General features: G+C 41.7%; 1 long non-coding RNA gene across 1 annotated transcript; it reads right to left on the reverse strand.

Annotated features, from left to right (window-relative positions):
- Nucleotides 1-1059: 1059 nt before the first annotated feature.
- Nucleotides 1060-27416, reverse strand: LOC104658221. Its single transcript, XR_747400.2, has 4 exons — nt 27296-27416; nt 25861-26004; nt 1949-2167; nt 1060-1490 (listed from the first exon to the last, which is right to left on the reverse strand). It is a non-coding gene; the product is annotated as an uncharacterized LOC104658221 (long non-coding RNA).

The following is a 27416-nucleotide window of genomic DNA, read 5'->3' on the forward strand; positions in this document are numbered from 1 at the left end:
CAATCACCAACGTTTTTATGAGAAAGGAGGCGTTTGAACTAATGATGCTTGATTCCACTGCAGTGTGGTCCCAAGGGCAGGGCAAGAAGATGGGTCTACCCCCTAGGGCAGGCAATCAAGGGGTCGATGGCCTGGAAGGGACTTAAAAACAATAATAAAATGCACTGAAAGCCAGTGTGCTTTTTATTATCACCACTGCAAGCAATTCTAAACAATATCAGTGATAAACTGCTCTCCCCACCACCAAAAAAAAAATCTTTTGTTGGTCTAAGTTCTATACAATCGCTGAAGTTGCAGTTGAATTTTAGGAATATAAATGTATGCTTCAACTCCGCACTTTTTAAAATTGTGCCTTCCTTAGTAAATATCGCATTCTACATGAGAGTTGATTCAGAGAATTAACTCCATGCATTTATTTTGAGAGTAAGTACAAAACAAAGCTTGCTTTGGGCACAATTTGAGTCTGAGCCTCCCTGGTACTATACTACATATTCCTGTTTTCAAACAATTGATTGAAATAAACAATGATAGCTCAGTGATTGTAAAGACAAACAGAACTTGAGTTACTTCAATTCTGTCATTCTATGTGATGTGACTGCCTGGAATTTTTTTTATTGTGTTTAAATTTTCTGGAATTTATTGTGAAAAGGGATTTTATGTATTTCTGCCAAATGTATCCTTATGTTTAAGGCTTTTTCTTATTTATTTAATCTGTTCCTTCATGTGAAAGAAAGCTTTCAAAATTAAAATTAATGAAAAATGTTCTCTGATCAAAGATAGATAGAAACTTCATGATATGGGAAGAAAAATAACTTTGACAAAGTCATTGACAAATGTGCAGAAGTTAATCACAAAAACAGAAATCAAAAAATCACTATTCATGACTGTGAAAGACCAATATATAGGTATAAGTTTTCATCCCTTTATTCACAAAAATACACTAATGAAATTAAAATATTATACTATAACTTTATTTCATTTTTTGGATTGTAGTATTTATTGTATTTTTAGTTTTTATTGAAATGACACAAAATTTCACAAAAGAACATTTCTGGCCATCATTATTTTCATTTCATGTTGCGATTATTACTAAAAACAGCTTTGTCACATAGAGCAAAGAGGTTTTAAAACTGATGCGCTCTGGGTGTTGAACACTAGCCCTAGCGCTCTAATCTGTTACCTGCTTTGTTTTTGTGGTTCCCTGACTCTCTCCCTCTCCTTAGCCTGGGCCTTCCCCTCTCCCCACCCACACCCCCATCACTCCAAACAAGACTTGTTAGAAAGGTAGATCTGATGCACTTAAAATAATTCACGTCTTCTCTCGGTTTCATCGGTCTTTCTCCCACTTTTTCTTATAGAGAGTCAGGTTACAAAATTAGAAGAGTTAAAACTCAGTCCTTCACTCTCTTTTCCTATTTGCCGAGAGTAGAGATGAGCAGAAGCATAATTGGCCAGGATTCACCAATCCACCTAGGAGAAGCTGAGCCAGGCTGGGGGAGTGGGAGAAAGGATTCAGACAGCACAAACCCTACTTTGACTCTGACCCCAGGCATGCCGCCTCCAGCCAGGAGTATTCCTGGCTTTCCTTTCTGGAAGAGCATCTGAGAAAACATTGTCCTGAGATGTAAAACTGCCCTCCACACTCAGGCCCCCAGCATCACCCATCACTCCAGAGACAATAGAGTTTACATTTCAGTGCATGCCCCATCCCACACCTCCTCCCAACGCTGAAGTTCCAGCTCTGGTTAGCCCATTGCTCTTAACTCTGAAGAACCAACTCAAAGCAACAGGGAAAATATTTCCCACCCAAATTTGGCATAGGAGGATCATCCCGCTTCAGTCCCCTGAAGGATCCTAAGTTACCTAATAGCGATTTATTATGTCATGAAGGGTCACGTTTCCTTCATGTTGGTGATGAGGGGAAAGTTATGGTATTTTTCATTTTTACTTAGCTGAATATAATGAATTCCACTGATGGCCTATTTCTGAAATCCACCAATCAAAGGAAATTGTAAAGTTCACCATAGTAACAGCTCTGTGTCAGTGGCCCACATGAGAACCACACAGCCTGGGAGGCACCGCAGCTGAGGAGGCACTGGCCAATCGCGGGGCAGAGTGATGTTACCATCTCATAGCAACCAAGGGATCTGCATGGCAACATCAGTTGCTATATAAAAGAAAAATTAGAAACAATATTCTGTTAGGGAGAAATAAAGACATTAACTGTTAAGTCATACTTGAGTCACAGTTGTGAGGACCTATCCCAAAATATCCACCTAAACGTAGCTCAGATGATACCTGCCAGATTCAGGTCCACATGTCAGGAACATTCTCCCCCATCAACTGGCACCACCTGAGGAGTGAGAAAGAGGAGTATGTCCAGAGAATAGACCACTTCTGCACAGGAAGGAGAGGGCCCTTTGAATACCACAGAGCATATTTGCGGGGTAAATTACACATAAATCATCACATTTAGTCTTGTGAGGGAGGCAGGGCAAAATTATTATTATCATCATGTTCTGCATCTAGCTCCCATCCCTTCCTCCCCCGGCTTTCCCATCTCAGTTAATAGCTACACAATTCTTCCAACTGCTCAGGCCAAAAACCTCTGAGTTCTCCTATTTTCTTTCTCTCACACCCACATCCACTCCATCAGAAACGCTATTCATTCTTCCTTTAAGCTATCTCCAGAATTCAGCCTTTTCTCACCACCTCCACAGCTACACCCTAGTCCACTCCACCACCTGTCACGCAGAGACAATAGCCTCCTAACCCGTTTCCCTGCTTCCCGGGTAGGCCTCCCTATGGTCTATTCTCAACACAGTAACCAGAGTGACCTTTGCAAAATGTAAGTCCTTGGCTCACAACCCTCCAATGACTTTCCATCCTATCTCAATGTGAAAGCCCAATCCTTCCCAGAACTATGTGGCTTCATACACCTTGGCTGCGGAGCTGGCCCATCTCTGCTATTGTTTGCTTCTCTCAACTGCTCTAGCCACACTGGCCCCCTCGCTGGGCTTCTAGCACATCAGGCTCCTTCCTACCGTGGGGCCTTTGCACTAGCTACCTCTTGCAGAAAGTTCTTCCCCCAGAGACCCTCACTTCATTCAAGTGTTTGCTCAGATGTCACCTTCTCAGTGAATTCTTCTCTGACTTATTTTAAAACTGGACTCTCTATACCCATAGCCCCTCACCCCCATCCCTAGCACCAGTGGACACCTAGAACAGTGCTGGCATACAGTAAGTACTCACTCAATATCTAACAATGAATAAAGGAAGCACTGTTTTACAGATAATCGGGCTCAAGAAGCTAAATTATTTACTCAGAGGCTCCCAGCGAGGACACATTAGAGCCCAGACTTGAACCCAGACTTACTCATGCAGTGACTCCCACACTGGGCTCTACCCTCTCTACCTCACTTTGGTTTCCTTTTCCAGATCTACTACCACTTCTAAGTGCCAGGAAAGCATGAATTTTCTGCGAAGCCAAGAGGAATTGCTGGGCTGATGGCGTGGCTGTGCAGACAGCCACAGCAGGAATAGAGAGTGGGGGTGAGCTGGCCCAGACCCTGAGCGGTGCCCCGAGTGGAGCCACCCTTCCAAGGGGATCAAGCAAATGATTGAGACCATGTCAGCATGACTGCCAATGATACCTCATTGACGATGACCTCTCCCTCCCTTCCAGGCCACTTCTCTTGGGGATAGAGACAACTCTTTTGAACATTCAGCATTCCTACCCCTGTATTTGCTTGGTCAAAAACAAGGATTTAAATGGAACTTTTAGTCTGCAAAGTGTTTTATCCTCATTTTTGCTAGTTTGTTATCAAGGAGTCTCAGAGTTGTATTAAGTGTATATTGCATGACTGATTGGGAAAAAAATAGAGAAAATTCAGTCACCAGAGTTTTTTGGTCTGTACAATAAATAGTTTTTTGTTAACAGAAGCAGCTTAGTATTGTGGGATTATGAAGAATAGCATTTTTCCATTAAAATTATGCTGAACACTGGTAACAGCACGTCTATATTCTCTACCCTGAATCTGGAGGTGGAGGGTAAGGGGTGGAAGAAGAGATGAGGTGGGAGTGGGGAAAGACCACCCAGAAACAGGGCAGGGAGGGGAAAACCAAAGGCAAGAACATTTTCCTTCCATGGCTTATATCGGAAATTAGGAAACACTGGTGTAGACCCAGACATTGTCATCAATCCTGCTGTCAAAGAAAAAAAAATAGTCATGACTCTCTCACCAAGAAACTAGAAACATGAAAGACACAAACCAATAACAATAATCACTACCGCTTTTTGAGCATTTACAATGTAGTAAGCATTTTGCTAAGGGCTGTCATACAGTTTTACATTTAAGCCTCTTAGCAAACCTGGATGGGAGGAATTACCTCCCCATTTTATGGACTATTTACAGAGAAAGTGAGTAGCTTACCCAAGGTCATACAACTAGAAAGTGACAGAAATGATCCAGTTGCCTCCATAATCCCTGTGGTTTTTTTTGTTTGTTTGTTTGTTTGCTTTTGTTTTTGTTTTTTCTTATTTCCAGCTTTTATTTTAAGTTCAGGGGCACATGTGCAGGATGTGCAGGTTTGTTACAAAAGTAAACGTGTGCTATGGTGGTTTGTTGCACGGATCATCTAATTACCTAGGTATTAGCTATTCTTCCTGATGCTCTCCCTCCTTCAATCCCCCTACTCTCTGGCAGGGCCCAGTGTCTGTTGTTCCCCTCCCTGTGTCCATGTGTTCCCATCATTCAACTCACACTTACAAGTGACAACATCCAGTATTTGGTTTTCTGTTCCTGCATTAGTTTGCTGAAGATAACAGCTTCCGGCTCCATCCATGTCCCTGCAAAGGACATGATCTCCTTCCTTTTTATGGCTGCATAGTATTCCATGGTGTATATGTACCACATTTTCTTTATCCAATCTATCATTGATGGGCATTTAGGTTGACTCCATGTCATTGCTATTGTGAGCAGTGCTACAAGAAACATATGCATGCATGTATCTTTATACTAGAATAGAATGATTTATATTCTTTTAGATATGTACCCAGTAATGGAATTTCTGGGTCAAATGGTATTTCTGCCTCTAGGTCTTGGAGGAATCACCACACTGTCTTCCACAATGGTCCCTGTTTTTAATGGTTACATTGCACCTCCTCTCTCTACAATAAGATTAATTCATGTGATATAAAGAAACATGGAATAAATATAAAACCAGGAGGTGATACAAGGAAACATAAAAAAAAAAACCTCAGTGAAAGTTCTGATCCTTTCCAAGAATGCAGAGCCCTGTGTGGAGAGTTAGGCAGGTCTGTGGAGGCCCTGAGGAACTTGCTTCACAGTTCCACTTCTTGTCCCCAAGGTGACATCATCATCCCCTCTATTTTGCACCACAAAATTAGTTCAATAATGATGGAAAAGGAAATGCTAATGTCCTGCTCACAAAGGTTCATGTTGCCAAAAGTTGTGGAACATATACTATTCTCTAATATTTTCCCTGTTGACATAAAACTCACAAGGTGTTTTGTTATATGGAGAACCCCAGGAGAGTTGAAATAGGGGATGGAGGGGACCAAAGCTGTGTGCCCAAAGCACATGTATAACAATGAAACAGTCAAAGAACTAAAATAACTAAGTCCATTTTTGTTGAAGGGGCCTCTACCCATTCCTGTATGTAGGCTAGGATAATTTTAGAACACTGAGATAATACACAAAAACAGCAATCATGTAGTTTTTTAAACTAACTCTGGGATTAAAGGAGAAGTATATAAACAACCACGTTTTGTTAAACATAGTTAACTGTGTTCTATAACTTGTTTATAGAAGCATTGTGATCTGACCAAGAACAAAGAAATTCCCACCCTTCTCAGACCCTCACTGACACGCAGATGTCTGTGATCACTGGTTACCTCTTGATTCTGACCCCCTCCTTTTCCCCTGTGCTTAACTTAAAAAGAGACTAAAATTTGTACTGACTTAGGATGGTGCTTTAGGACACTAGTCTACCCTCTTCTCAATTTGCTGGCCCTCCGGATAAACTTGCTTTTGCTCCCACCAACTCTTGTCTCTTGAGTTTTGGCTTCTGAATGGTGAGCAGCTGTAACTGAATGGAATTAGAGCACTGGAGTGTCCTGCTGAAACTTTTGGCCTTGCAGGGAAGAAAGAGTAGGTTTATATTAAAGCTGCTATTCTTTCTCTGCTGCATCACATTCGTTCCAGTATTTTGCCCTACAAGCAAATATAAACCTAAACAGAAAAAAAAAAAAAAAAGAAAGATGTTTTTTGAATTCCTGAATTAAAAATAAAAATCCAGCCTAACTTTACCCATGAACATGAAACCAACATGCCATAGGACCTGGCATTCTGACACAGTCTGGGACAGTTTCTACCCAGGCTAGACTTTCAGAGAAGCAAATATTTTCCTGTATTCAAATGCATCTGTGTTACCTAATATCAGGACTAGCCCTCACCTCCTAGTTTCACCTTTGCAGTGAAACTTCTGTTCATCACCCCAGCCCTGAACTCCCTTAGCATGAGTTGTTTAGACTGGGCACCTGTGTATTTGCAAATACTGTAGAAGGCAGTATGAGTTAGTGCAAAAGGTTCTGGGACCATAGAGCTGCAAGCTCAAATTCCGGCTTTGAGATTTGTTACTTGTGAAATTTTTGGTAGGTGACTACCCTCTTCTACCTTTAGCTCTATCACCTGTCAAATGAATACAGTTAAACCCATCTTACAGAAGTTTCTTGGCAAGGAATAAGTAAGCTATTACATTGGGAAAGAGCCTACTATAGTGCCTGGAACATATCAAGTTCAATTATTATTTTGCTTAATTATTATTTTAAAAGCAAAATACATAAACAAATGAACCAGGAGATGGTCAAAATTGGAATGTAGTATTCTAATTGGATCTCAGTCCTTGCTGAACTATCCTAATTAATTACATATGTATGGACTTCTCAGGAGAAAACTGAAGTACAATCAACCCCATCCCCAAAAAGGAGTCATCCTACTCACCAATTTTCGAGATAATTCTTCTATTTTTCCCTCAAAATTGAACATCAGTTTTCTTCTCAACATACTGAAGGATAAACCCCCAGTCTAATGATATTAAATATTACATTTAGGCTCTAGGATGATGGGTTTCTCTTATGATCACGTTCTACTGCATTTCACCAGAGTCGTGGTTAAGGACAGTTTGTCGTCTTTGTCTCGGTATCTGAAGGTCTTCTGCAGATTAGCCTTTGAGTTCATAAACAAAAAAAACCTGAATAGTCGTGGTGTATATTTCGGGCTATAAATCCCATAAATCCTCTGTAAATGCATTTGCCCAAATCTAGAGTAGGTAGAAATAACCTTTTGACAAGAGGAAATCCCGATTTTAAATGATGTAAAGCAGAGCCTATGTTAGTGCCTCCCATTCTTTTAAACATCTATGTAAATTATAAACAGTCCCCAACTTACAGGAATTTCCTTTTTTTGGTGGTTAGGATGGTGAAAAGGCCATATGCATTCAGTAGAAATCATACTTTGAGTACACATACAGCCATTCTGTTTTTCATTTTCAGTACAGTATTGAATAAATTTCACAAGATACTCAGCACTATTATAAAACAGGCTTTACATTAAATGATTTTGCCCAACTATAGGCTAATGTAAGTGTTCTGAGCACTTTTAATGTAGGATAGGCTAAGCTATGATGTTTAGTAAGTTCAGTGCATTAAACGCATTTTTAACTTACTGGGTTTTTTTTTCAACTTAAATAGACTTATCAGGACATAGCCCCATTAGGGAGCATTTGGTATTTGCCATAACCATTGGGAGGGTTAGATGGATGCCCTCCAGCCATTGGGAATAGAAAGACAAGCATCTTCCCTGGTGCTGATGTGAGTTTATCATTAGGGAATTTGCAACAGCTTTATGAAGCAGTTGTACCTGTTGTCTGATTATTGGGAGAAAATGTAGTTGAGCATAAACTGTGGCAATGGGGGACGGGGAAGGGGCCATGGTAATCTGCAGGCCCGGTTTAGGTGTTTGGCTACTGGGGCGGAGAGCAGGAGCCCTGTGTATTTGCTGGAGGATTCAGTCAGTCCTGAAGGAAAAGAATGAAAAAGAAGTCTGTGGGACTGAGGGAAGCTGAGGAAGTGGTTGAGAACTTGGATGCCTAGATTCTGCCTGGGTGCTCTGGCTGACTGTTGGTGTGGAAGGATGCTTCCAGATAATACAAAGGATAATGCTGCCCAAATAGCCCCTGAACTAACTGTGGAGCTGTTGTCCCATGTTCCCCAGAAAGAGGGCTATCAGGAACTAGAAAAGACAACGCCCTCCATTCAGGATGCTAATGAAAGAATCCTTAGGAAGAAAGTTCACTCTCAGAGCAGCAGATACAGTCTCAGACAGCAAAGCAGGAGTGGCTCCATTCACAACTACAAGAAATCTTCCAAGTAAAAAGCGTCCAAGAAGAATGTGCAAGACATACTGCCCTTAGGCCCAGGCAAGAGGGGACCATGCTTTGGAGGGCTCCACATGTCACAAACACAAAAAAGACATAATGTTAAAGAACACATGGACAGCTTTGTCCCTCAGCTCTGGCAACTGAGACCCTGACCCTAAACATCAGATCTCCTGACCTCTGTTCAGGCTTCAGGGAAACGTTCCCCACATCTCTTGCCTCACATCCAAATGCCATCAGAGATGTGGGTCTTGCTGCTGTGGACTTCAGAGATGGACACTGCTGCAGAGGTTGTATGGGTTTGAGTGACTAAAACACAAGAGAAGAAAACTTGCCCAACCTTTCCTCAGGTAGCATGAATGGAATAGACTATTGCATTAAAGATAGCTTTGCAGTAGTGTTCAGAGGCAATTTTCTTGCTTTTTAAAATATTTCAATTCATGGCTCAAAGAATAGCACTTATTTTATAATTTGTTAGCTTGATTCAAAACATTTGAATAACTCTGTTGATACTTTTCTCTCAAACCCCACAAATGTTAGGGTGGGCTTGACTGTGAGTCACCCAGGAACCTGTCACAGGACATGGGAAAGAACAGGGTGTGACTGAGATTCTGTTTCCTGGGGATTCATCACCTTTGCCTCTATTATTCAATACTTCTGTGTCCTCTCCCAGAGGGTGTGTCCCAAAAAGGCCAGGATTACCAAACAGTGAAACCAAAATTCTCATATTTGGCAAACATTCTCTAATATTGATGTGGATGCCACCAATTAGGCTTATTCAACATATCAGCTCGGAGAGCACATTTGATAGCTGACTTGTTTGAGTAAGGGGAACATTTTCTCTACCCCATCTCCCACCCTAATCAATATACACTTCCCTGCACCAGGTCTTTTCTATATAGCTTCTGTCTCCTGGGTGGAGAATGATGGAGAGAGAATCTCCATGTTTTCTCCCTAACTACTTGCTGTTGCTCCTCAAGGGAGGAAGGGCTGATCCAGTTGGCCAGAGCTTAACACTGACTAAGCCCCACTCTTATGTATGGTGGATTACACGTCTCGTAATACGAGCAACAGGCTCCAGCCTATCTAGTTCAAATTCTTCTTGTCCACCCCATGCTTCATTTTTCCATATAGTAGCAAAACCAGCAAGGTCCTCTCACAAGGGGAGGCCAACCATTCTCCTCCCTGCCCTGTTCAGCCCTGACTTGGGGAGTGAGATGGACTTTGCCTCCACACAAGTGGCTGGGTTAGTTGGAATCTGTGCTGCAGGCTTAGGCACGTGCCCAAAGACACACCAGACTTTGTGAGTCCTAAAGCAGAGATTTAGGGTCAAAGATGGGAGATCACAGGTGCAAGTCATACTCTCCAGCACAATTTGCCAGAATCCCTGTTTTTTGAGGGTACATTAGACAAGGTGGGCTAAGTAGCTATGATGGAAGACCCACTAACTCAGAGAATACAGAAGGTAGCCTCTGTCATATCTTGGTCTTAGATGACTGGCTAAGGGTTGGCAGACAGCTCTGAGTCACATAGTCCTTTGAGAGCTGGTGCTGACAGTGCCTCTTGCTATCTTCAATATGCATTTCCCAGGGCTGCTCTATTCCAGCCACACAGAAAGGGAAAGAGGACAGTCCAGGGCCAGGGATGACTCTTAAGTAAATAAGCTAAAAGTTGCCCAAATCAATTCCTCCCAAACTCCAAAGGAGCCTGGGAAATGGGAGCACTGATTCTGGCAGACAGCTAGCATTCTCCACCACAGAGGAATCACTGAGCCTTTGCAGGTTGTAAGTTTAGTCCTGATTCTACAGGAACACACTAAAGTGCTTATTTGTTTGTTTGTTTGTTCATGGTCTGGGTAGTTGACTGGCAATAGTTACAAAAAGTCTCAGCCAAAATCACCTGTTACATACAAATTGGTGCAGAACTCACAGTCATGCAATTGTTTCAATTATTTAAGCAGATTCAAAAATTCATTTTGGGGTTAAAATAAATAAAGTTATTTTAATAGGACTCATGAAGCCTATCTTGGGGTAGAAGAGGGATAACCCACCACCTGTAAGTTTCCTAAATTAATACATCTTTGTCAGTTTTATTGCCCATCCTAAAGCTTATCAGTACCCCTTGAATCAACACTAAGTTTATGACCCCTCCCTGATTACGCTGTGAGGCCTTTAGTTAAGAGACACAGCCTGAAGGATATATTAGTTTCATTCATTTAGGTTCTCCAAACAATAATCCTAACTTTCTATATTTCTAACTTCTCAGCTAAGATAACTGAAAAGCAATATACCTAGGGCATATTGCCTTAGTTCTCCCAAACCCCTCTGCCAAAATAATGGGCGAGCTTTTTTAAAGTTAGGTACTTGACATCTTGAAGATTAATTTTTTAAAAATCTATTTAACATCCTTTTTTTTTTTCTTTTTTTTTTTTTGAGGAGTCTTGCTCTGTCACCCAGGCTGGAGTGCAGTGGCACAATCTTGGCTCACTGCAAGCTCTGCCTTCCGGGTTCACACCATTCTCCTGCCTCAGCCTTCGGAGTAGCTGGGACTACAGGTGCCCGCCAACACGCCCGGCTAATTTTTTGTATTTTTAGTAGAAACGGCGTTTTACAGTGTTAGCCAGGATGGTCTCGATCTCCTGACCTCATGATCCGCCCATCTCAGTCTCCCAAAGTGCTGGGATTACAGGCATGAGACACCACTCCTGGCCCATCATTTGTTTTCAAAGCTTATCCACTACGATCAAGTAGGCTTCATCCTTGGGAGGCAAGGTTGGTTCAACATATGCACATCAACAAATGTGATTCATCACATAAATAGAACTAAAGACAAAAACCACATGATTATCTCAATAGATGCAGAAAGGTTTTTAATAAAATGCAACATCCCTTCATATTAAAAACTCTCAATAAACTAGGTATGGAAGGAATATATCTCAAAATAATAAGAGCCATATATAACAAACACACAGCCAACATCACACTCAAAGGGCAAAAGGCAGAAGGCTTCCTCCTTGAAAACTGGCACAAGATAAGAATGCCCTCTCTCACCACTCTTATTCAACATAGTATTGGAAGTTCTGGTCAGAGCGATCAAAAAGAAAGAAATAAAAAGGCATTCAAATAAGAAGACAGGAAGTGAAACTATCCCTGTTTGCAGACAACATGATCCTGGATCTAGAAAACCCCATCCTCTCAACCCAAAAGCTTCTTAAGCTGATAAGCAACTTCAGCAAAGTCTCAGGATACAAAATCAAAGTGCAAAAATTGCTAGCATTCCCACATACCAACAACAGTCAAGCCAAGAGCCAAATCACAAACAAACTCTCATTCACAATTGCTACAAAAAGAATAAAATACCTAGGAATACAGCTAACAAGGGAATTGAAAGATCTCCACAAGGAGAATTACAAACCACTGCTCAAAGAAATTAAGAGATGACACAAATAAATGGAAAAACATTCCATGCTCATGGATAGGAAGAATCAATATCATTAAAAGGGCCATACTGCCCAAAGCAATTTATAGATTCAATGTTTCCACTGACATTCTTCACAGAACTGTTTTTTAAAACTGTTCTAAACTGTAGAAAAAAGTGTTTTAAAATTCATATAGAGCAAAAAAAAGAGCCTGAACAGCCAAGGCAATTCTAAGCAAAAAGAACAAAACTGGAGCCATCACACTACCCACTTCAAACTACTACAGGGCTACCGTAACCAAAACAGCATGGTACTGGCAGAAGAACAGACACATAGACTAACAGAATGGAATACAGAACCCAGAAATATGACCACACAACTACAACTATCTGATTTTCAATAAACTTGACCCCCCCCCAAAAAAAAGCAACGGGGAAAGGATTCCCTATTCAATAAATGCTGCTGGGATAACAGGCTAGCCATATGCAGAAAATTGAAACTGGACCCCTTTCTTACATCATATACAAAAATTAACTCAAGATGGATTAAAGACTTAAATGTAAAACCTAAAACTATAAAAACACTAGAAGACAACCTAGGCAATACAATTCAGGACATAGGCATGAGCAAAGATTTCATGATGAAGGTGCCAAAAGCAATTGCAACAAAAGCAAAAATTGACAAATGGGATCTAATTAAACCACCCAGCTTCTGCACAGCAAAAGAAACTATCAACAGAGTAAACAGACAGCCTACAGAATGGGAGAACATCTTTGCAAACTATGCATCTGACAAAGGTCTAATATCCAGCATCTATAAGGAACTTAAACAAATTTACAAGAAAAAAATAACCTCATTAAACAGTGGGCAAAGGACATGAACAGACCCTTCTCAAAAAGACATACATGCAGCCAACAAGCATATTTTAAAAAGCTCAACATCACTGATCATTAGAGAAATGCAAATCAAAATCACAATGAGATACCACCTCGCACCAGTTAGAATTGCTTTTACTAAAAAGTCAAAAGATAACAGATACTGGTGAGGTTGTGGAGAATAAGGAACTAAGGACAGAAATACCATTTGACCCAGCAATCCCGTTACTGAGTATATACTCAAAGGTATATTAAATTGTTCTATTGTCTATTATATATTATAAAGACACATGCACACATATGTTCACTGCAGCACTATTCACAATAGCAAAGATATGAAATCAACCTAAATGCCCATCAGTGATAGACTGGATAAAGAAAATGTGGTACATACACACCACGGAATACTATGCAGCCATAAAAAAGAATGAGACCATATCCTTGGCAGGGACATGGATGGAACTGGTGGCTATTATCTTTAGCAAACTAACGCAGGAACAGAAAACTAGTAACACCACATGTTCTCACTTATAATTGGGAGCTAAATGATGAGAATACATAGACACATACAGAAGAATAACACACACTGGGACCTATTAGAGGGAAGGGGGTAGAAGGAGGGCGAGGATCAGGAAAAATAACTAATGGATACTAGGCTTAATACCTGGGTGATGAAATAACCTGTACAACCAACCCCCATGACACAAGTTTACCTATGTAGCAAACCTGCACATCTTGCACATGTACCCCTGAACTTAAAAGTTTTTTTAAAAATCATTTTTTTAATTAAATAGTAATTGAACACATCATCCTTTAAGTTACTCATGATTTCTTATATAAGCCTCTACGTAGTAAATTTCTTCTAAAATTTTAAGTTGCAAAATTTTATAACTTCAAGTGAAGGTAATGAATCTATTATTTCTTCTTAACAAGAACCATACAAACTACTCACACCCCTCATTATCTTGATTTCTAAGATTGGCACTAAACTTAATGATCAACTGTAATAGCTAGTTCAATTCTGGTGCCTGAAATCTATGTCCCAATTTGCTTTACATTTTAATGAATTTTTACTTTGGAATAATTTCAAATTTATAGAAAAATTATAAAATAATTTGTACAGATAGTTCCTGTAAACCCTTCACTCAGTTTCTCTTAATATTAACATCTTACTTAACCTTGGTACATTTGTAAAAACTAAGAAATTAACACTGGTGCATTTGTGATAACTGAACCACAGACTTTGGATATCACTAGTTTTTCTGCTAATGTCCTTTTTCTGTTCCAGGATACCTAACTGCATTTAGCCCAGTTTGTTTTAATTGAAATACAGCATCCTAGTTGAAAATCATTCCTAAGAAATTTAATGACTAGAAACTGGAAAAACATTTATTTAAGATTCACAAGGCCGGGCGCGGTGGCTCAAGCCTGTAATCCCAGCACTTTGGGAGGCCGAGGCGGGCAGATCACGAGGTCAGGAGATCCAGACCATCCTGGCTAACACGGTGAAACCCCGTCTCTACTAAAAATACAAAAAACTAGCCGGGCGAGGTGGCGGGCGCCTGTAGTCCCTGCTACTTCGGAGGCTGAGGCAGGAGAATGGCCTAAACCCGGGAGGCGGAGCTTGCAGTGAGCTGAGATCCGGCCACTGCACTCCACTACAGCCCGGGCGACAGAGCAAGACTCCGTCTCAAAAAAAAAAAAAAAAAAAAAAAAAAAGAGATTCACAAAAGATTTTCTCTCTCAAACAAAAAAGAATTATCTACATTTTAATTTTTAAGCTATCATTTAATTTAAATACGGTTTGCTCAATGATAAGGAAATTAGATTTTTGTACTTGAAAATTTAGAGAACTTATTAGATGTGGTTCATCAGGAAGGCTTAAGAAGCACATATCTACCATGGAATAACTTTCTAAAAGAGAAAGATCCCTGTTAAGAGTTGTGGCTTTCCTGTACCCCAATCCCAGTGATAGCCATAGAGATTCCTGTTGGCTCATAGCCAAAATTTAAATACTATCTTGGCCATGCACACCTCCCCCAAAAAAAAAAAAACCCCAGAACAATAAAGTCCTTAGAAACAGAGCCTTTAGATACTTCTTTTGGAAAGAGCGCTAGAATAGAGCTTCTAAGTCTTCTAATTGCTGTTGCTGACGTAGTCTGCTGTAAAATTACAATAGTGAATAGGCAAGGACCGGAAGATTCCAAATCGTCAAACAATTTGGAGAGGTACTATAAATCATCTCTCTTAAAAAAAACATGGCTGTCAGAGCCTGGGATCCTGAATCAGAAGACATCTCTGACTGGATAACGCTGATTATAAAAATTGCTGAAAAGTTATAAATAAAACGTTAAATAATACAGTACAGTTAATTCTCCAGGTGTTGATTCCATTCTCAAGTAAAAATCTACATAAATCAAGTAACAGCACACAACTCTCCTGGGGGTAAAAATCTCTAGAAACATTGTTCACTCACATGTGCCTATGTCCTTTTACTCTATAGTCTCAATGACATTATTTCTTACTTTGTTATTTCTTTTCTCCAATCCACATCAGTAGCCCGTTCTTATGAATAATTCAGCATCTGTCTGAGCTTGGTTTGCAATATTATCTTACATAATGTTATGTAGGAAGAGGGAGAACAATGCAAAATATTTTTGAAAGGCTAGTAATGCTTAAATACAGGGAAATAATTTTTCTTTCGATCTTTCATGTTTGCAAAGTGGTTCTGCCACATCCATTGCCTCTGAACTTTCACTGAACTTTTGCTTCCAGAAAGTCTGGTTTCATAGACTCCAGGCTGTTGTAAAATTTGATATAACTGAAACTTGATAAGAGGGTCCATTGCAATCACATGCACCTACAAAGCTATCTACCATACCTGTAATTCCTGGTGAGCTTGCGTCTATTTGTAAGTTCAAACAGGCTTCAAAGGAAGCAAGTCAGATCATCTGTACACACAATGGGGGCAAGGAGAACCATGTTTGCTTTTATTTTTTTCAAACACAATTTTGAGATAACATTGTTAAAATTTCCATGGCAATTTAGGACTCAGAGCCAGGTGTTCGCATTTGAGATCTGCAGTTGAAACCTTGCTGGCTTACTTCCCACGATACATCCAACAGTATTCCCTTGGAGCTGTTGGGAAGCTCGCCACAATTGTAATGGACATCCAATCTTCCAGTTTCTAAACAGAGTTAAGGAAGACAAACTTTGAAAACACAATTAAGTCCATGTTGGAGGACTTACACTTTCAACTCTCTTGACTGTCAATGACTAAGAGTATAACTTTCCTAAATTATGAAAACCTACAGGAATCCAGGTCAAATGTTGACTTAGGGCTCTTCTCACATGTTGTTTCCTCGGCTTGGAATGCTGTTCCCTCCCCAGACACTCCACTCTTAACTTACAATGTAATTTTAATTCACCCTTAGGGTCTCAGCTTCCCTGACACCTCAGAAGAGGCTGGGTGCCCCAGTATATGCTCTTCCAGTGCATTCCATCTCGACTTCGTAGCACTATCCTTTTTTTTTTCTCTAGTGGTTGATTGATGTCTGCTTTCCCCAATAAACATAAGAAAGCTATAGGAGAGCAGAACTGTATCTTTCTTATACTGGCTAGCTAGGCTCAAGGTGGCGGTCCAATAAAGATGTAAATGGATAAATCAATGCATGTGAGTGAAAATAATAATAGCTAGCTAACATTTACGTGTTTGTTTACTACATGCCAGGCTCTGTGTGGAGTGTTTTACCTGTGAGAATGAATGAATGACCATCAAAAATGAACAATAAGAACATTAGAAGTATCTGAACGAATAGTGGATGTAATCTTACACAAGTTATGCATGAAGCCTTTTTGTTTACATAAAATTTAGGGGAACGTTTCAAGTTCAGTGTTTCATGATTTACCTAACCTCAATTGCAGACAAGGGAGAAACTCAAGTTTTATAGGTAAACTGCCAAGAGCAAAGCTTGGAAAAGGTCAACAGGCAAAATAGTAGTAATGTGTTCCTATCTAAAGCTGAAACAATAACCAGAGGAAAGAGAAGATGGGGAGCTAGGAAGCCCAAGGTAAATGTACATTTTTATTCAGATTCTCAAAGAGGTATATGACCCAAAAAGGGTTAAAAACGAATGCTGTCTATACTATTTTGTAAACTGCATTTTTTAGTCAGTACATATTGTCATCTTATCATGTTATTGAATATTTCTCTACAACATCTTTTCAAGTAGCTAGAATTTTATTGTATGCATGTGCCATTATTTATTTAACTATTCTCCTAAAGTTGAACATTTAGTTTACTTCCCATTTTTGCCAGTATCAACTTGTAACTAAATCTTTGCATACATCCTTAATTATTTGTTTTAATATAGTACAGGGGTTAAATTATAGGGCCCAGGCTGGGCGTGGTGGCTCATGCCTGTAATCCCAACACTTTCAGAGGCTGAGGTGGGTGGATCACGATATCAGGAATTTGAGACCAGCCTGGCCAACATGGTGAAACCCTGCCTCTACTAAAAATACAAAAATTAGCTGGGTTTGGTGGCGGGCACCTGTAATCCCAGCTACTCAGGAGGCTAAGGCAGGAGAATTGCTTGAACTCAGGAGGCGGAGGTTGAAGTGAGCCGAGATGATGTCATTGCACTCAAGCCTGGGTGACAGAGCAAGACTCCATCTTGAGAAAAAAAAAAAAATTATAGGGCCCAATATTTGCACTTGTATGTAGGAAAAACATGGCTTCACATAGGATATTTCATCCAGGTTTGAAATCATAACCTTCCTTTAAATCAAAGAGCACAAAGCTAACAACTTCAAAAAATTAACATTTAACAGCATTTGTATTTATTTACATTGAGTTGCTTTACCGTATCTTCAACTTGCTTCAATCAAAGCAGCAAATGTTAGTAATGCTAAATTGAAAGAAATTCTGAAGGTGCCATCTGGAAATGGCAGCACCTTTGTCCTAAGAAGCATTTTTGACTCAAAATTTAAGATACTTGTAGTGGTATTTTTTTCTGATTCTGGGGAATTTTAAAATATATTCACTTGAGTGATAATCTTAGAAAACAATCATGGACCTCTTCACTATGTTGCCAAGAAAGATCTCAAGTTTTTGAGATTAGCACAAATCTTAAAAGGTCATATCTGAGTACTTTTGGTTTCTTGTCTCCTAAAAGGCAAACCAGGCCATTTGTTGTCTTCCCTGGTAACAAGAGGAAAGAGCGTCTAAAATTAGTGTGAAGCCAGACATACTGTGAATTAATAATGACTAGAATCACTGATTCCATAAATAACAGGATTCAGGGTCAAGAAGGTCAGCTTGGCTGCACTCCTAGAGGAGTAAAAGCGCCTTGAAAGTTAATGCTAGAAATAAAAGGTAGGGAGCCACGATGTTTCTAAAGGAAACCTAAAGAAAATCTTGCTGTGCAGGATGACTTTCAGTAGTGGCCATTGTTAAAGCCAACTGCATCTCAGATAATCACAGTCAAGAAAGTAAAGCTAATGAACCTCATCCAACAACTTGGTTTAGGATTATTGTTTGTGATAGCGTACTTTCCGTAATGTTAGTCATCACCATGAAAAGCTGTTTTTAAAATGTGATCCCAGGCCGGGCAGTGTGGCTCCCGCCTGTAATCCCAGCACTTTGGGAGGCCGAGGCAGGCAGACCACCAGGTCAGAAGATCGAGACCATCCTGGCTAACACAGTGAAACCCTGTCTCTACTAAAAATACAAAAAATTAGCAGGGTGTGGTGGCATGTGCCTGTAGTCCCAGCTACTTGGTAGGCTGAGGCAGGAGAATTACTTGAACCCAAGAGGCAGAGGTTTCAGTGAGCCGAGATGGTGCCACTGCACTCCAGCCTGGGTGACAGAACGAGAATCCATCTCAAAAAAAAAAAAAAAAAAGTGATCCCACTCTCAGAAAACGCGAATAGATCCCTGGCCTATATAGCCCTCTCAACTGGCTGTGATCTTTCAAACTTACATGTTGTCAGGTGAATTTTTTTTTTTTTTTTTTTTTTTTTTTTTTGAGACAGAGTCTTGCTCTGTCACCCAGGCTGGAGCACAGTGCCACCATCTTGGCCACTGCAACCTCCACCTCTCAGGTTCAAGTGATTTTCCTGCCTCAGCCTCCTGAGTAGCTGGGATTACAGGTGCCCACCACCATGCCTGGCTAACTTTTGTATTTTTAGTGGAGATGGGGTCTCACCATGTTGGCCAGGCTGGTTCAGAACTCATGACCTCCGGTGATCCACCTGCCTTGGCCTCCCAAAGTGCTGGGATTACAGGCATGAGCCACCTCGTATTTTTTTTTTTTTTTTTTTAAGACAGGGTCTTGGTCTGTCGCCCAGGCTGGAGTGCAGTGGCACGATCTCGGCTCACTGCAACCTCCGCCTCCCAGGTTCAAGCGATTCTCCTGCCTCAGCCTCCTGAACCTCCGCCTCCCAGGTTCAAGCGATTCTCCTGCCTCAGCCTCCTGAATAGCTGGGATCACAAGCGCGCCACCACGCCCGGCTAACTTGTATTTTCAGTAGAGACAGGGTCGCACCATGTTGGCCAGGCTGGTCTCAAACTCCTGACCTCAGGTGATCTGCCCGCCTTGGCCTCCCAAAGTGCTGGGATTACAGGCCTGAGTCACTGGCCTGGCCGTCAGGTGAATTAATTTAAGAGAGAAGACAAAACCCTTAAGGCTGCATTTGGATCCCCTATAGAGCTCTGATAGTCAAGGAATCTTGAAAGAAGCCCAACAGCCAAGAACTTGTCTCAAATTGTATTCTGTTTTCTTATTTCTGATGAAACTTGGTTTCCAGAGATGAATAATAAGGTGTTCAATTGCTGTTGTTCTTCTAAAATGGTAGTTTTCTTCCCTTTAATCTGCCATTTCATGTCACTTTGTGATATCAAACAAGGATATCACATTTTGAACAACACTTAGCACAGGCCAAATACTTTATGAAATGGGCATGACTCAAACTTGACAAAGTGAAGCATAAAGACCCACGCTGCCCTTTTCCTAGAAAGCTGATGAATCCTTCACTAATTCTTTACAGTAGTTTCGCTCCTGGCCCACAGGGCTGCTCATTCTTCTCAGCACACACTATTTACGTATCTTTCACTATGGTACAGATTCTTCGAAGACCTTCCCTTTGTATCTCTAAGATAGCTAAGTATTTGAAACATCCACTCCACTTAATTAATGCAACCCAAATAGTAGAGATTAAACATCCCAGGCTTCCAGGCAAATGGAGGCTCTTTCCTCTGGTAGGTCACAGACACACACACACACACACACGCGCGTACAAATAGAAGCAAATGTACACACACGTAAAAATACCCATCGAACCCATCGACTCCAGAACTGCTCACAACAGAATCCCGGGAAGCTGCCTTGTTACTAAAAGATCCCAAAATAAAAATACAAGAAAATGGATTCAATGGAATAAGGTAAAATTTCACCTTTGGAGAGCTGGCTGTAGACAAGATAAACTTAATCCTGAATTTGGTCACAGCATGCAGTTTTTTCATGGGTTGGCACAGAAACCAAGGAAGAGCAGACCTGGGAATCACAGGAATGCTCTATCTCAGGCTCATGGATGCACTGGCTGAGAGCCCCAAACACAGGAACTTTCTATTGCCACTATCACGGTCCCACTGTGGGAAGACCCACTGTTAATTCAGGTTACAAGTTTGAAATCAAAATTTAAAAGCATGCTCCTCTAAGCTAATAGTATAGAACTGTACATGACCTTGGCCTACTCCAACCCAGTGAAACGTTACCAGCTTAGTAGAGCAGAAAGAGGTCATTTTCAAAACTGGTTGAATTATAACAGGATTTCCTGAAGGCCAAGAGGAAACCATGCTGTTTCACTGCAAGCAAAGCAGAGTGGGCCAGGATAATAAAGTATTCAGGAGTGAATCCTGGCACACAGAGAAATTAAAGAAACATGTGGCCGGGTGCTGTGGTTCACGCCTGTAATCCCAGCACTTTGGGAGGCCGAGGCGGGCGGATCACCTGAGGTCAGGAGTTTGAGACCAGCCTGACAAACATGGAGAAACCCTATCTCTACTAAAAATACAAAATTAGCCAGGCGTGGTGTTGCATGCCTGTAATCCCAGATACTTGGGAGGCTGAGGCAGGAGAATCGCTTGAACCTGGGAGGGGGACGTTGCGGTGAACTGAGATCTCGCCATTGCACTCCAGCTTGGGCAACAAGAGCGAAACTCTGTCTCAAAAAAAAAAAAAGAAACATGTAGGTGGGGATAAAAGTATTCTTAGGGGCTGGGTGGAGTCACACAGAGGTGCAAAAATAAAGGAAATATATAGAATAGTGCATCCACAGGTCAGGAATACCATGCCTCCACTTGCCCCAGGGTTCTGCACAATGCACACACTCAATAAATGTTAATTGACTGAATTAATAAGCTTCATAGTTCCAACATGCAGTCCAGTGCCTAATTAGCTAGTCCAGGCAAGCCCTCTTAATGTTATATTTGGAGAATGAGAGACATGAACTGGTTGAGTGACCTCCTCAGGTCACCCTCTTTGTCAGAGGCATAACCAAGACAGGAGTCCAGAGGCACAAGCAACCACCAGCCACCAATGAACTGGCCCACCACTGACGAGGTCAGGAGCTGAGGAGGCAGGAACACTAAGACAAATGGAATCTGAAGTCTAAATTCAGGGAATTTTCAGTTCCCTCAAATCACAAATGAGAACTTTTAAAATGAACTCAAACTCTCCTATGATCTGGCTCAAGAAATAGGAGCCTCCAAGTTCAAGTGAGAAGTTGTGTAGGAAGAACTCTAAGATGGCACAAGGAAGACTCTTCTCACCACTTTGGTGAAGTTTCATAGAGAGGGCATGAGCTCTGGAAGCAGGCAGTCCTGGCTTTGAGTCTAGCTCTGTTACTCACCAGCCATGACCTGAAGCAACTTAACCTCTTCAAGACTCAGTTTCCTCAACTCTAAAATCAAAATGATAATGATTGTCTCATAGAGTTGATGTGCAAAGTAAAGATGTGATATAAGCCCCTAACATGATGAGTGGTCCAAAATGGGCACTCAGGTGCAAACCCACAAACAAAATGCTAGTTATGACAATGATTCCACTAGGAACAGCAGAGCATCAGCCAGAGGTCGTGTAAAGTTTCCACTGACTTGATGAAAGGAAATCTAAAGTAATGAATAAACACATGAACAGGTCACTCAAACTGCAGATTACAAGGATAGTTTTTTTCAGTGTGAGAAAACTGCTGTTTGGTAGCTCACAAGCAGATTTCACTCTGGAGCAGTGCCCTCGACACAGAGCAGGCTGGGCTTTTTAAATTGTCTGCTCTCTTTCTGTCTCTCTCTCTCTCAGCTTCTGATACATGATGTTCAGCAAATACACCACATACTGGAGAATGATATATCATTTACTCTGCAGACTCCATTTTATGACAGACTCCCAAGATTGAGGGCAGATGTACTATGCACTTGAATATGCCCAAAGTTTTAAGAGTTAAGTTACTTAATGCCACATCTAATGGCATCATTTGCAACAGAGCTGGTTACCAAAAATGCATTTGGGGCTTCTCATTTTCCATCTAAAAACTACATTAAACCAGCACATTGCATTGGAATTTTATATGAGATTACAATAGTTGACAACATCCATATCTCTATATCAAAGAGAAACCATCCCTTTTTCACGAGGAACTGATTTTAGAGGGAGTTGCACTTCTGAATGAGAGATACTCCGGCGATCTGGACCTAGAATCTCTGAGACTGTAGATGTTGAATAATATTAGTGTTATAAGAACCTCAGTTATTGTTGTTGTTATTGTTGTTGTTGTTATTATTATTATTATTGAGATGGAGTCTCACTCTGTCGCTCAGGCTGGAGTGCAGTGGTACAATCTCAGCTCACTTCCACCTCCACCTCCCAGGGTCAAGCGATTCTCTTGCCTTAGCCTCCCAAGGAGCTGGGATTACAGGCGCACGTCAAGATGTCCAGCTAATCTTTGTATGCTTTTGTAGAGATGGGGTTTTGCCATGTTGGCCAGGCTGGACTTGAACTCCTGGCCTCAAGCAGCCTGCCCACCTTGGCCTCCCAAAGGGCTGGGACTCCAGGTGTGAGCCACCTTGCCTGGCCTGACCTACACTTTTCTAAGTCCATTTCTCGCTTTTCAGGTCACATCTGAGGTGTGTGTTAGTAGCATCTGACACAGTGATGACTCCCTTTCCTCTGAAACAGTTTCTTTAATTGGCTTCCGGCACAAACCCTTTCTTCATTTTCCTCCTTCTCACTGGGCATTCCTTCTTAGACTCCTTCCCTGGCCCGGCCTTTTCTCTCTGACCTCATAATCTTGGAGGGCCCCAGAGCTCAGCCCTCAGACCCCTTCTCTTTCTTATTCACCCTCTTGGTGATCTCACCCGGTTTCATAGCATTAAATATCACCAGAAGCTGCCAAATGTGCACCTCCAGCTCAGACTTCTATCCTGAACTCCAGACTACTTCTTTGTCTTTTTTGTTTGTTTGTTTGTTTGTTTTTTGAGAAGGAGTCTCACACTGTTGCCCGGACTGGAGTGCAGTGCCACAATCTCGGCTTACCGCAACCTCTGCCTCCCAGGTTCAAGTGATTCTCTTGCCTCAGCCTCTCAAATAGCTGGAATTACAGGCGACTGCCACCACGCCCAGCTAATTTTTGTATTTTTAGTAGAGACGGGGTTTTGCCATGTTGGCCAGGCTGGTCTCGAACTCCTGACCTCAAGTGTTCCACCCGCCTCAGCCTCCCAAAATGCTGGGATTACAAGCGTGAGCCACCACGCCCGTCCGAACTCCAGACCTTTATCCAGCTGCCTGCTTCATGTATCAAACTTAACAAGTCCAAACTTGGACTTCTGTTCTTTCCTTTGAAGCCAGCTCCACTCCCAGTCTGTACTCCTTCAGTCGATGGTGACTCTATTCAAAACCTTTAGAGTCTTCCTGGACTCCTCTTAACTTTTTTTTCTTTTCTCACATCCAAATCTTGTTGGCTTCCTCTTCAAAATATATCCTGCATCCAACCACTTCTCACTACCTCCACTGCTGCCACTGTGTTCCAATCCATTGTCATCTCTCTTGGATTATCACATTCACTTCCTCACGACAGTCTCACTGTCGCCCAGGCTAGAGTGCAGTGGAGCAATATTGGCTCACTGCAACCTCAGTGATCTTCTGATAGCCTTGCAGTATAAAGCAATTCTCTCTTGACCCATCATAGCTGTCCAGGTACCATTTAAAGAATAACAACAACAAAAGGTGACCATTTAGACAATTTAAGAATTACTTCCAAAAAGCAAACATATGGAGAAAAAAGCAAAACAAAATATAGGCTAGTGAGTACAATTAATTCCTACAGCCAGTTACAAATCCTTGCAACTTTCTCATTCCTTTAGGTTCATAGAAGTCAGAAGACTTCAGGTTGAGGAAAGCCAGGAATATAAAAGCCAAGGTCGGCTTTTAATTTACCTTCATCATGATCAAAACTAAACTCTTGCCCGGGAGTTTTCTCAGTAACAAAGGTGAGCAATTCCACCTTCAAAGGCATTTTTGGGTCTACTCAACAGCTTTGATTGCACTATTCCCTGTTTTCCTCAGAATTAGGTTTCACATTTGTAAATGTTGATCAATAAACTAGTCCTGCTTTCCCAGGTTTCATGCTCAATCCTGAATGTCCTTAGGGGGACACTGTGAAGTTTATAAAGGCTCTGCTTCTTTTGCCTTCCTTTAAAGGATGGTGTTCCACTAAGATTCGCCTTTCCATCTTCCACTCTCTTATCTTAATGTACATACTTTCCCTGGGTGATCTTTTCCACTTCTTCCCATATGCTCATGACTCTCAACCCTCTACCTATCTCTAGCTCGGGTCTCTCTCTTGAGCTTCAGATCCATATATCCCTGGATGTCCCATTCTCAAACACATTGTGCACATACAGAGTTCTTTTTCTCTGCCAAATGTACACCTCTTCCTCCTTTTCATTTTCCTTACTGGTGCCAAGATCCATCTAATCACTCATACCAGAAACCAGAGCATGGTGCTATAAGATCACAGAGGAAAAACCAAGGATAGTAGCAATTTGCTGCAGAGTAGGAATGCAGGGAGACATTCCAAGTGACATAATGTAACTATAGAGATGCCAAAATAAGAAAAAGCATGGTATGTGTGCTGTTAGGATAGAACAGCATAGGCCGAGGTAACGAATAAAACCCCATAATCTCAGTGGCTTTTTTTCTCATTAAAAAAAAAAAAAAAAATCTTATGCCAATTGGTCAGCGTTCCTGCAACAGAAATTCAGGACCCAGTCTGCTTCCATTTTACAACCCACTGAGCTAGAGTTTTGCACATCCTAGCATATGGACAAAAAAGAATAAGCATGAAGAACTCAGACTCCCTCTTAGTTTTCCTGAACCAGAATGCCATATCCTGCCACTTACTTTTTTGTTGTCAAAAATTTGGTCAGTGTCCCAACCTAGCTGCAAAAAGAAACTGGGAGATGTCTTCTCATCTGCCTAGGAAGGTGAAACGAGGTAGTGAACACGTAGCATTTTCCCCACTACAACATGGTTAGGAAACTGTAAGAAGACTGGCATACCTGAAAACCAATGGGAATTATGGGTTGGGGTGGGGGTGTAATAGGTATTGTGGAGAGAGGGTAGGTAGACAGTGCTAGGAAACACAAGAACGTAGGTACCATGGCCAATGTAACCAGAAGGACTGGGTGGAGTCAAGAGCCTGAGTGTCATGCTGAGAATAGCATGCCAGTTCAATGGGAGTTTAAAGATGGGAAGAGAGCAAAGACAGGGAGAGGTGGTCAGTGGAGAATCCTAGAGCTCAACCTTCTCAACCTGAGAGCCCCAAGTAAAGGACCAGCTCCTGCTCTAGGACCAGCCTGAGGTTCCAATTGCTTTAAGAATCCATGGAGTGTAGACAAGGATCTGAGACTCTGACCTAAAAACAAACTGAAAAGTTCTGTGTTCATTACCTCTGGACATTGTGTGATCCTTCCTCTAATGGCTTGGCTCCCACCACCTCTCCACTGGCGCTCCCCTCTCAGCTGCATCCCGTCTCCCTCCGCAGGCTCACCTCCCTTTTCTCTCCGGGTTCAGCCTTTCGTCTTGATTTTGGTGGGTGCGGGTTCTTGGCCCCTTCTCAGGGGGCGCTGCCTCCAGTAGTACGTGCCCCAGCTGATTTGCATTCTGGTTTACACTCAGTCATCTTCAACCAGGCCTATCCAATCAAAATAATAACATTAATAACTAGCATGTACTAAATGGTTACTATATGCCAGGCGCTATTCAAACTTGTTTTATAAAGTCGTGTGATGTATAACAATATTTCAGTCAATATACTATTGTGGTCCCATAAGAGTATAATACTGCATTTTTACTGTGTACTTTTTCTATATTTACATATGTTTAGATATATAAATACTTACCAGTGTGCTACATTTGCCTTCACTATTCAGTATCGTAACAAGGTGCACTGAGTTTGTAGCCTAGCAGGAATAGGCTATCATATATCCTAGGTGTGTAGAAGGCTACACCATCTGAGTCTGTGTAAGTCTGTGTAAGTACATACTATGATGTTCACACAACCGCATGATCGCCCAAAGACACATTTCTCAGATCTTGTTAAGCAATGCATGACTGTCACATGACTGTATATAATTATTTATTCTCAGTAAAAACCCGTGAGCTAGGTGGTATTGTTATCGCTGTTATGCAGATAAAGAAATAGATGCAAAAAAGGCTAACTCACCACACTCATGGCGCTTATAAGTGGTCAAGCTAGAATCTGAATCCAGGATGTTTGGCTTTTAACCAGACATAAGTTAAAAGCGCTATCGGTGCTACTAAGTAAAGAATGAAGGAGAGGAAAGATAGAGACAACATGGCTTCATGATCTTGAAAGAAAAAAAAAATGTAAGTAGCAGTTGTAATCACTAAGAAGGGAGAAGAAACAGTCTCCATTGTAGACAATTGCAAAGGAGGAGGCGCCAGCAGAGGATAAAAAGCCTCCAATCGTTAACACAAGGGATACTTGCTTTTTTTTTTTTGAGATGGAGTCTCCCCCAGGCTGTAGTGCAGTGGCGCGATCTCGGCTCACAGAAAGTTCCGCCTCCCGGGTTCACGCCATTCTCCGGCCTCAGCCTCCCGAGTAGCTGGGACTACAGGCGCCCGCCACCACGCCCGGCTAATTTTTTGTATTTTTAGTAGAGACGGGGTTTCACCGTGTTAGCCAGGGTGGTCTCAACCTCCTGAGCTCGTGATCCGCCCGTCTTGGCCTCCCAAAGTGCTGGGATTACCCGCGTGAGCCACCGCGCCCAGCAGGATATTTGTTTCTTAAAAGGGGGACAAACTCCTGGAAGAGGATAGATACGCCTGATTTTTTCTCAGTGGAATTTCACTTGCCCTGGCAGGTGGGTAGCAGGGAGATCTGAGGCCCCTCGAATTACAGCTCCTGGGCCCTGCCTCAGAAAAGTCCATTCGTCTCGGTAAAGCCCCTCCCACAGAATCACAATGTGGCCGCCTTGAGCTGGCTGAGGCTGGACGTGCAGTCAGCCGAGCACACAAAATGGGAACTGTGTGCCTCCGTGCAGCTGGCGCGCGTTTTCCGCTAGTCGCAGCTGCTTGGAGCCC

Source organism: Rhinopithecus roxellana, chromosome 17 (genome assembly GCF_007565055.1).
Source record: "Rhinopithecus roxellana isolate Shanxi Qingling chromosome 17, ASM756505v1, whole genome shotgun sequence".
NCBI lineage: Eukaryota > Metazoa > Chordata > Mammalia > Primates > Cercopithecidae > Rhinopithecus > Rhinopithecus roxellana.